The following is a 10138-nucleotide window of genomic DNA, read 5'->3' as shown; positions in this document are numbered from 1 at the left end:
GGGAAGGCTGGTAATGGGACCGGTGGATAGGGGATTGGCAATGGACTGGTGGATAGGGGAAGGTTGGCAATGGGACTGGTGGATAGGGAAGGTTGGTAATGGGACTGGTGGATAGGGGAAGGATTGGTAATGGACTGGTGGATAGGGGAAGGATGGTAATGGGACTGGTGGATAGGGAAGGCTTGGTAATGGAACTGGTGGATAGGGGAAGGATTGGTAATGGGACTGGTGGATAGGGGAAGGTTGGTAATGGGACTGGTGGATAGGGAAGGATTGGTAATGGGACTGGTGGATAGGGGAAGGTTGGTAATGGGACTGGTGGATAGGGAAGGCTGGTAATGGGACTGGTGGATAGGGAAGGATTGGTAATGGGACTGGTGGATAGGGAAGGCTGGTAATGGACTGGTGGATAGGGGAAGGATTGGTAATGGGACTGGTGGATAGGGGAAGGCTTGGTAATGGGACTGGTGGATAGGGAAATGTTTGGTAATGGGACTGGTGGAAAGGGTAAGGGTTGGTCATGGGACTGGTGGATAGGGAAGGATTGGTAATGGGACTGGTGGATAGGGAAGGATTGGTAATGGGACTGGTGGATAGGGGAAGGATTGGTAATGGACTGGTGGATAGGGAAGGGTTGGTTATGGGACTAGTGGATAGGGGAAGGATTGGTAATGGACTGGTGGATAGGGAAGGGTTGGTAATGGGACTGGTGGATAGGGAAGGATTGGTAATGGGACTGGTGGATAGGGAAGGGTTGGTAATGGGACCGGTGGATAGGGAAGGGTTGGTAATGGGACTGGTGGATAGGGAAGGATTGGTAATGGGACTGGTGGATAGGGGAAGGATTGGTAATGGGACTGGTGGATAGGGGAGGGATTGGTAATGGGACTGGTGGATAGGGGAAGGATTGGTAATGGGACTGGTGGATAGGGGAAGGGTTGGTAATGGGACAGGTGGATAAGGGAAGGATTGGTAATGGGACAGGTGGATAGGGAAGGTTGGTAATGGGACTGGTGGATAGGGGAAGGATTGGTAATGGGACTGGTGGATAGGGAAGGGTTGGTAAAGGGACTGGTGGATAGCGGAAGGGTTGGTAATGGGACTGGTGGATAGGGGAAGGATTGGTAATGGGACTGGTGGATAGGGAAGGCTGGTAATGGGACTGGTGGATAGGGGAAGGATTGGTAATGGGACTGGTGGATAGGGAAGGCTGGTAATGGGACTGGTGGATAGGGGAAGGATTGGTAATGGGACTGGTGGATAGGGAAGACTGGTAATGGGACTGGTGGATAGGGAAGGATTGGTAATGGGACTGGTGGTTAGGGGAAGGGTTGGTAATGGGACTGGTGGATAGGGAAGATTGGTAATGGACTGGTGGATAGGGGAAGGCTGGTAATGGGACTGGTGGATAGGGGAAGGATTGGTAATGGGACTGGTGGATAGGGAAGGTTGGTAATGGGACTGGTGGATAGGGAAGATTGGTAATGGGACTGGTGGATAGGGAAGGCTGGTAATGGACTGGTGGATAGGGAAGGCTGGTAATGGGACTGGTGGATAGGGGAAGATTGGTAATGGGACTGGTGGATAGGGGAAGGGTTGGTAATGGGACTGGTGGATAGGGAAGGGTTGGTGGGACTGTGGATAGGGAAGGATTGGTAATGGGACTGGTGGATAGGGGAAGGATTGGTAATGGGACTGGTGGATAGGGAAGGATTGGTAATGGACTGGTGGATAGGGAAGGATTGGTAATGGGACTGGTGGATAGGGGAAGGGTTGGTAATGGACTGGTGGATAGGGAAGGGTTGGTAATGGGACTGGTGGATAGGGGAAGGATTGGTAATGGGACTGGTGGATAGGGAAGGGTTGGTAATGGGACTGGTGGATAGGGAAGGGTTGGTAATGGGACTGGTGGATAGGGAAGGATTGGTAATGGGACTGGTGGATAGGGAAGGGTTGGTAATGGGACTGGTGGATAGGGGAAGGATTGGTAATGGGACTGGTGGATAGGGAAGGGTTGGTAATGGGACTGGTGGATAGGGGAAGGCTGGTAATGGGACTGGTGGATAGGGAAGGATTGGTAATGGGACTGGTGGATAGGGGAAGGCTGGTAATGGGACTGGTGGATAGGGGAAGGATTGGTAATGGGACTGGTGGATAGGGAAGGATTGGTAATGGGACTGGTGGATAGGGAAGGTTGGTAATGGACTGGTGGATAGGGAAGGATTGGTAATGGGACTGGTGGATAGGGGAAGGTTGGTAATGGGACCGGTGGATAGGGAAGGGTTGGTAATGGGACTGGTGGATAGGGAAGGATTGGTAATGGGACTGGTGGATAGGGAAGGTTGGTAATGGGACTGGTGGATAGGGGAAGGATTGGTAATGGGACTGGTGGATAGGGGAAGGTTGGTAATGGGACTGGTGGATAGGGAAGGTTGGTAATGGGACTGGTGGATAGGGAAGGATTGGTAATGGGACTGGTGGATAGGGAAGGATTGGTAATGGGACTGGTGGATAGGGAAGGATTGGTAATGGGACTGGTGGATAGGGGAAGGATTGGTAATGGGACTGGTGGATAGGGAAGGATTGGTAATGGGACTGGTGGATAGGGAAGGGTTGGTAATGGACTGGTGGATAGGGAAGGATTGGTAATGGGACTGGTGGATAGGGAAGGTTGGTAATGGGACTGGTGGATAGGGAAGGGTTGGTAATGGGACTGGTGGATAGGGAAGGATTGGTAATGGGACTGGTGGATAGGGAAGGTTGGTAATGGGACTGGTGGATAGGGAAGGGTTGGTAATGGGACTGGTGGATAGGGAAGGATTGGTAATGGGACTGGTGGATAGGGGAAGGCTGGTAATGGGACTGGTGGATAGGGAAGGATTGGTAATGGGACTGGTGGATAGGGGAAGGTTGGTAATGGGACCGGTGGATAGGGGAAGGCTGGTAATGGGACCGGTGGATAGGGGAAGGATTGGTAATGGACTGGTGGATAGGGAAGGGTTGGTAATGGGACTGGTGGATAGGGAAGGCTGGTAATGGGACTGGTGGATAGGGGAAGGTTGGTAATGGGACTGGTGGATAGGGAAGGATTGGTAATGGGACTGGTGGATAGGGAAGGGTTGGTAATGGACTGGTGGATAGGGAAGGCTGGTACGGGACTGGTGGATAGGGAAGGGTTGGTAATGGGACTGGTGGATAGGAAGGGTTGGTAATGGGACCGGTGGATAGGGAAGGGTTGGTAATGGGACCGGTGGATAGGAAGGTTGGTAATGGGACTGGTGGATAGGGAAGGATTGGTAATGGGACTGGTGGATAGGGGAAGGATTGGTAATGGGACTGGTGGATAGGGGAAGGATTGGTAATGGGACTGGTGGATAGGGGAAGGTTTGGTAATGGGACAGGTGGATAGGTGAAGGATTGGTAATGGGACTGGTGGATAGGGGAAGGCTTGGTAATGGACTGGTGGATAGGGAAGGATTGGTAATGGGACTGGTGGATAGGGAAGGATTGGTAATGGGACTGGTGGATAGGGGAAGGATTGGTAATGGACCGGTGGATAGGGAAGGATTGGTAATGGGACCGGTGGATAGGGGAAGGATTGGTAATGGGACTGGTGGATAGGGGAAGGATTGGTAATGGGACTGGTGGATAGGTGAAGGGTTGGTAATGGGACTGGTGGATAGGGAAGGATTGGTAATGGACTGGTGGATAGGGAAGGATGGTAATGGACTGGTGGATAGGGAAGGGTTGGTAATGGGACTGGTGGATAGGGAAGGATTGGTAATGGGACTGGTGGATAGGGAAGGATTGGTAATGGGACTGGTGGATAGGGAAGGATTGGTAATGGGACTGGTGGATAGGGGAAGGATTGGTAATGGGACTGGTGGATAGGGGAAGGTTGGTAATGGGACTGGTGGATAGGGAAGGATTGGTAATGGGACTGGTGGATAGGGGAAGGCTGGTAATGGGACGGGTGGATAGGGGAAGGGTTGGTAATGGGACTGGTGGATAGGGGAAGGTTGGTAATGGACTGGTGGATAGGGAAGGATTGGTAATGGGACCGGTGGATAGGGAAGGGTTGGTAATGGACTGGTGGATAGGAAGGTTGGTAATGGGACCGGTGGATAGGGGAAGGCTGGTAATGGACTGGTGGATAGGGAAGGATTGGTAATGGGACTGGTGGATAGGGGCTGGTAATGGGACTGGTGGATAGGGAAGGCTTGGTAATGGGACTGGTGGATAGGGAAGGATTGGTACGGGACTGGTGGATAGGGGAAGGCTTGGTAATGGGACTGGTGGATAGGGAAGGCTGGTAATGGGACTGGTGGATAGGGAAGGATTGGTAATGGGACCGGTGGATAGGGAAGGGTTGGTAATGGGACTGGTGGATAGGGAAGGGCTGGTAATGGGACTGGTGGATAGGGGAAGGATTGGTAATGGGACTGGTGGATAGGGAAGGTTGGTAATGGGACCGGTGGATAGGGAAGGATTGGTAATGGACTGGTGGATAGGGAAGGGTTGGTAATGGGACTGGTGGATAGGGAAGGATTGGTAATGGGACCGGTGGATAGGGGAAGGATTGGTAATGGGACTGGTGGATAGGGAAGGCTGGTAATGGGACTGGTGGATAGGGGAAGGATTGGTAATGGGACTGGTGGATAGGGAAGGGTTGGTAATGGGACTGGTGGATAGGGAAGGGTTGGTACGGGACTGGTGGATAGGGAAGGATTGGTAATGGACTGGTGGATAGGGGAAGGATTGGTAACTGGACCGGTGGATAGGGGAAGGGTTGGTAATGGGACTAGTGGATAGGGGAAGGGTTGAATGGGACTGGTGGATAGGGTAAGGTTTGGTAACGGGACTGGTGGATAGGGGAAGGGTTGGTAATGGGACTGGTGGATAGGGGAAGGTTGGTAATGGGACTGGTGGATAGGGAAGGATTGGTAATGGGACCGGTGGATAGAAGGATGGGTTGGTAATGGGACTGGTGGATAGGGAAGGTTGGTAATGGGACTGGTGGATAGGGAAGGTTGGTAATGGGACTGGTGGATAGGGAAGGATTGGTAATGGGACTGGTGGATAGGGAAGGATTGGTAATGGACTGGTGGATAGGGAAGGGTTGGTAATGGGACTGGTGGATAGGGAAGGGTTGGTAATGGACTGGTGGATAGGGAAGGTTGGTAATGGGACTGGTGGATAGGGAAGGGTTGGTAATGGGACTGGTGGATAGGAAGGATTGGTAATGGGACTGGTGGATAGGGGAAGGCTGGTAATGGACTGGTGGATAGGGGAAGGTTGGTAATGGACTGGTGGATAGGGAAGGATTGGTAATGGGACTGGTGGATAGGGAAGGATTGGTAATGGGACTGGTGGATAGGGGAAGGTTGGTAATGGGACTGGTGGATAGGGAAGGATTGGTAATGGGACTGGTGGATAGGGAAGGGTTGGTAATGGGACTGGTGGATAGGGAAGGTTGGTAATGGGACTGGTGGATAGGGGAAGGGTTGGTACGGGACTGGTGGATAGGGGAAGGATTGGTAATGGGACTGGTGGATAGGGAAGGTTGGTAATGGACTGGTGGATAGGGAAGGGTTGGTAATGGGACTGGTGGATAGGGGAAGGTTGGTAATGGGACTGGTGGATAGGGGAAGGATTGGTAATGGGACTGGTGGATAGGGAAGGTTGGTAATGGGACTGGTGGATAGGGAAGGCTTGGTAATGGGACTGGTGGATAGGGAAGGATTGGTAATGGGACTGGTGGATAGGGGAAGGTTGGTAATGGGACTGGTGGATAGGGGAAGGGTAATGGGACTGGTGGATAGGGAAGGGTTGGTAATGGGACTGGTGGATAGGGGAAGGATTGGTAATGGACTGGTGGATAGGGAAGGTTGGTAATGGGACTGGTGGATAGGGAAGGATTGGTAATGGGACTGGTGGATAGGGAAGGATTGGTAATGGACTGGTGGATAGGGAAGGGTTGGTAATGGGACTGGTGGATAGGGAAGGTTGGTAATGGACTGGTGGATAGGGGAAGGTTGGTAATGGACTGGTGGATAGGGAAGGATGGTAATGGGACTGGTGGATAGGGAAGGTTGGTAATGGGACTGGTGGATAGGGAAGGATTGGTAATGGTACTGGTGGATCGGGGATGGTTGGTAATGGGACTGGTGGATAGGGGAAGGATTGGTAATGGGACTGGTGGATAGGGAAAGGTTGGTAATGGACTGGTGGATAGGGGAAGGATTGGTAATGGGACCGGTGGATAGGGAAGGGGTTGGTAATGGGACTGGTGGATAGGGAAGGATTGGTAATGGGACTGGTGGATAGAAGGTTGGTAATGGGACTGGTGGATAGGGAAGGGTTGGTAATGGGACCGGTGGATAGGGAAGGGTTGGTAATGGGACTGGTGGATAGGGAAGGATTGGTAATGGGACTGGTGGATAGGGGAAGGGGTTGGTAATGGGACTGGTGGATAGAAGGATTGGTAATGGGACTGGTGGATAGGGAAGGATTGGTAATGGGACTGGTGGATAGGGAAGGGTTGGTAATGGGACTGGTGGATAGGGAAGGATTGGTAATGGGACTGGTGGATAGGGAAGGCTTGGTAATGGGACTGGTGGATAGGGAATTGGTAATGGGACTGGTGGAGATAGGGAAGGATTGGTAATGGGACTGGTGGATAGGGAAGGATTGGTAATGGGACTGGTGGATAGGGGAAGGATTGGTAATGGGACTGGTGGATAGGGAAGGGTTGGTAATGGGACTGGTGGATAGGGAAGGATTGGTAATGGACTGGTGGATAGGGGAAGGGTTGGTAATGGGACTGGTGGATAGGGGAAGTTGGTACGGGACTGGTGGATAGGGAAGGATTGGTAATGGGACTGGTGGATAGGGAAGGATTGGTAATGGGACTGGTGGATAGGGAAGGGTTGGTAATGGGACTGGTGGATAGGGAAGGATTGGTAATGGACTGGTGGATAGGGAAGGCTGGTACGGGACTGGTGGATAGGGAAGGCTTGGTAATGGGACTGGTGGATAGGGGAAGGTTGGTAATGGGACTGGTGGATAGGGAAGGTTGGTAATGGGACTGGTGGATGGGGAAGGGTTGGTAATGGGACTGGTGGATAGGGAAGGATTGGTAATGGGACTGGTGGATAGGGAAGGGTTGGTAATGGGACTGGTGGATAGGGGAAGGATTGGTAATGGACTGGTGGATAGGGAAGGGTTGGTAATGGGACTGGTGGATAGGGAAGGATTGGTAATGGGACTGGTGGATAGGGAAGGATTGGTAATGGGACTGGTGGATAAGGGAAGATTTGTAATGGGAATGGTGGATAGGGGAAGGGTTTGTAATGGGACTTGTGGATAGGGAAGGTTGGTAATGGGACTGGTGGATAGGGAAGGATTGGTAATGGGACTGGTGGATAGGGAAGGATTGGTAATGGGACTGGTGGATAGGGGAAGGGTTGGTAATGGACTGGTGGATAGGGAAGGATTGGTAATGGGACTGGTGGATAGGGAAGGGTTGGTAATGGGACTGGTGGATAGGGGAAGGCTGGCAATGGGACTGGTGGATAGGGAAGGATTGGTAATGGACTGGTGGATAGGGGAAGGTTGGTAATGGGACTGGTGGATAGGGAAGGATTGGTAATGGGACTGGTGGATAGGGGAAGGGGTTGGTAATGGGACTGGTGGATAGGGAAGGATTGGTAATGGGACTGGTGGATAGGGAAGGATTGGTAATGGGACTGGTGGATAGGGAAGGGTTGGTAATGGGACTGGTGGATAGGGAAGGATTGGTAATGGGACTGGTGGATAGGGGAAGGATTGGTAATGGGACTGGTGGATAGGGGAAGGGTTGGTAATGGGACTGGTGGATAGGGGAAGGATTGGTACGGGACTGGTGGATAGGGAAGGATTGGTAATGGGACTGGTGGATAGGGAAGGGTTGGTAATGGGACTGGTGGATAGGGAAGGCTGGTAATGGGACTGGTGGATAGGGAAGATTGGTAATGGGACTGGTGGATAGGGAAGGTTGGTAATGGACCGGTGGATAGGGGAAGGGTTGGTAATGGGGACTGGTGGATAGGGAAGGGCTGGTAATGGGACTGGTGGATAGGGAAGGGTTGGTAATGGGACTGGTGGATAGGGAAGGGTTGGTAATGGGACTGGTGGATAGGGAAGGGTAATGGGACTGGTGGATAGGGAAGGATTGGTAATGGGACTGGTGGATAGGGAAGGCTGGTAATGGGACCGGTGGATAGGGAAGGTTGGTAATGGGACTGGTGGATAGGGAAGGATTGGTAATGGGACTGGTGGATAGGGGAAGGGTTGGTAATGGGACTGGTGGATAGGGAAGGATTGGTAATGGGACTGGTGGATAGGGAAGGATTGGTAATGGGACTGGTGGATAGGGGAAGGTTGGTAATGGGACTGGTGGATAGGGAAGGATTGGTAATGGGACTGGTGGATAGGGAAGGTTGGTAATGGGACCGGTGATAGGGAAGGATTGGTAATGGGACTGGTGGATAGGGAAGGATTGGTAATGGGACTGGTGGATAGGGAAGGATTGGTAATGGGACTGGTGGATAGGGAAGGCTTGGTAATGGGACTGGTGGATAGGGAAGGATTGGTAATGGGACTGGTGGATAGGGAAGGATTGGTAATGGGACTGGTGGATAGGGAAGGATTGGTAATGGACTGGTGGATAGGGGAAGGATTGGTAATGGGACTGGTGGATAGGGGAAGGGTTGGTAATGGGACTGGTGGATAGGGAAGGATTGGTAATGGGACTGGTGGATAGGGAAGGATTGGTAATGGGACTGGTGGATAGGGAAGGCTGGTAATGGGACTGGTGGATAGGGGAAGGATTGGTAATGGGACTGGTGGATAGGGGAAGGTTGGTAATGGGACTGGTGGATAGGGAAGGATTGGTACTGGGACTGGTGGATAGGGAAGGATTGGTAATGGGACTGGTGGATAGGGAAGGATTGGTAATGGGACTGGTGATAGGGAAGGATTGGTAATGGACTGGTGGATAGGGAAGGGTTGGTAATGGGACTGGTGGATAGGGAAGGATTGGTAATGGGACTGGTGGATAGGGAAGGTTGGTAATGGGACTGGTGGATAGGGGAAGGATTGGTAATGGACTGGTGATAGGGGAAGGTTGGTAATGGGACTGGTGGATAGGGAAGGATTGGTAATGGGACTGGTGGATAGGAAGGGTTGGTAATGGGACTGGTGGATAGGGAAGGCTGGTAATGGGACTGGTGGATAGGGGAAGGATTGGTAATGGACTGGTGGATAGGGAAGGGGTAATGGGACTGGTGGATAGGGGAAGGATTGGTAATGGGACTGGTGGATAGGGAAGGGTTGGTAATGGGACTGGTGGATAGGGAAGGGTTGGTACGGGACTGGTGGATAGGGAAGGTTGGTAATGGGACTGGTGGATAGGGAAGGCTGGTAATGGGACTGGTGGATAGGGAAGGATTGGTAATGGACTGGTGGATAGGGGAAGGATTGGTAATGGGACTGGTGGATAGGGAAGGGTTGGTAATGGGACTGGTGGATAGGGAAGGTTGGTAATGGGACTGGTGGATAGGGGAAGGGTTGGTACGGGACTGGTGGATAGGGAAGGTTGGTAATGGGACTGGTGGATAGGGGAAGGGTTGGTAATGGGACTGGTGGATAGGGAAGGATTGGTAATGGGACTGGTGGATAGGGGAAGGGTTGGTAATGGGACTGGTGTATAGCGGAAGGGTTGGTAATGGGACTGGTGGATAGGGAAGGATTGGTAATGGGACTGGTGGATAGGGAAGGGTTGGTAATGGGACTGGTGGATAGGGAAGGGTTGGTAATGGGACTGGTGGATAGGGAAGGATTGGTAATGGGACTGGTGGATAGGGAAGGTTGGTAATGGGACTGGTGGATAGGGAAGGATTGGTAATGGGACTGGTGGATAGGGAAGGATTGGTAATGGGACTGGTGGATAGGGGAAGGCCTGGTAATGGGACTGGTGGATAGGGGAAGGGTTGGTAATGGGACGGGTGGATAGGGAAGGATTGGTAATGGGACTGGTGGATAGGGAAGGATTGGTAATGGGACTGGTGGATAGGGAAGGATTGGTAATGGGACTGGT

Source organism: Eriocheir sinensis, chromosome 54 (genome assembly GCF_024679095.1).
Source record: "Eriocheir sinensis breed Jianghai 21 chromosome 54, ASM2467909v1, whole genome shotgun sequence".
Taxonomy (NCBI): Eukaryota; Metazoa; Arthropoda; class Malacostraca; order Decapoda; family Varunidae; genus Eriocheir; species Eriocheir sinensis.
This window is presented reverse-complemented; position numbering follows the sequence as displayed.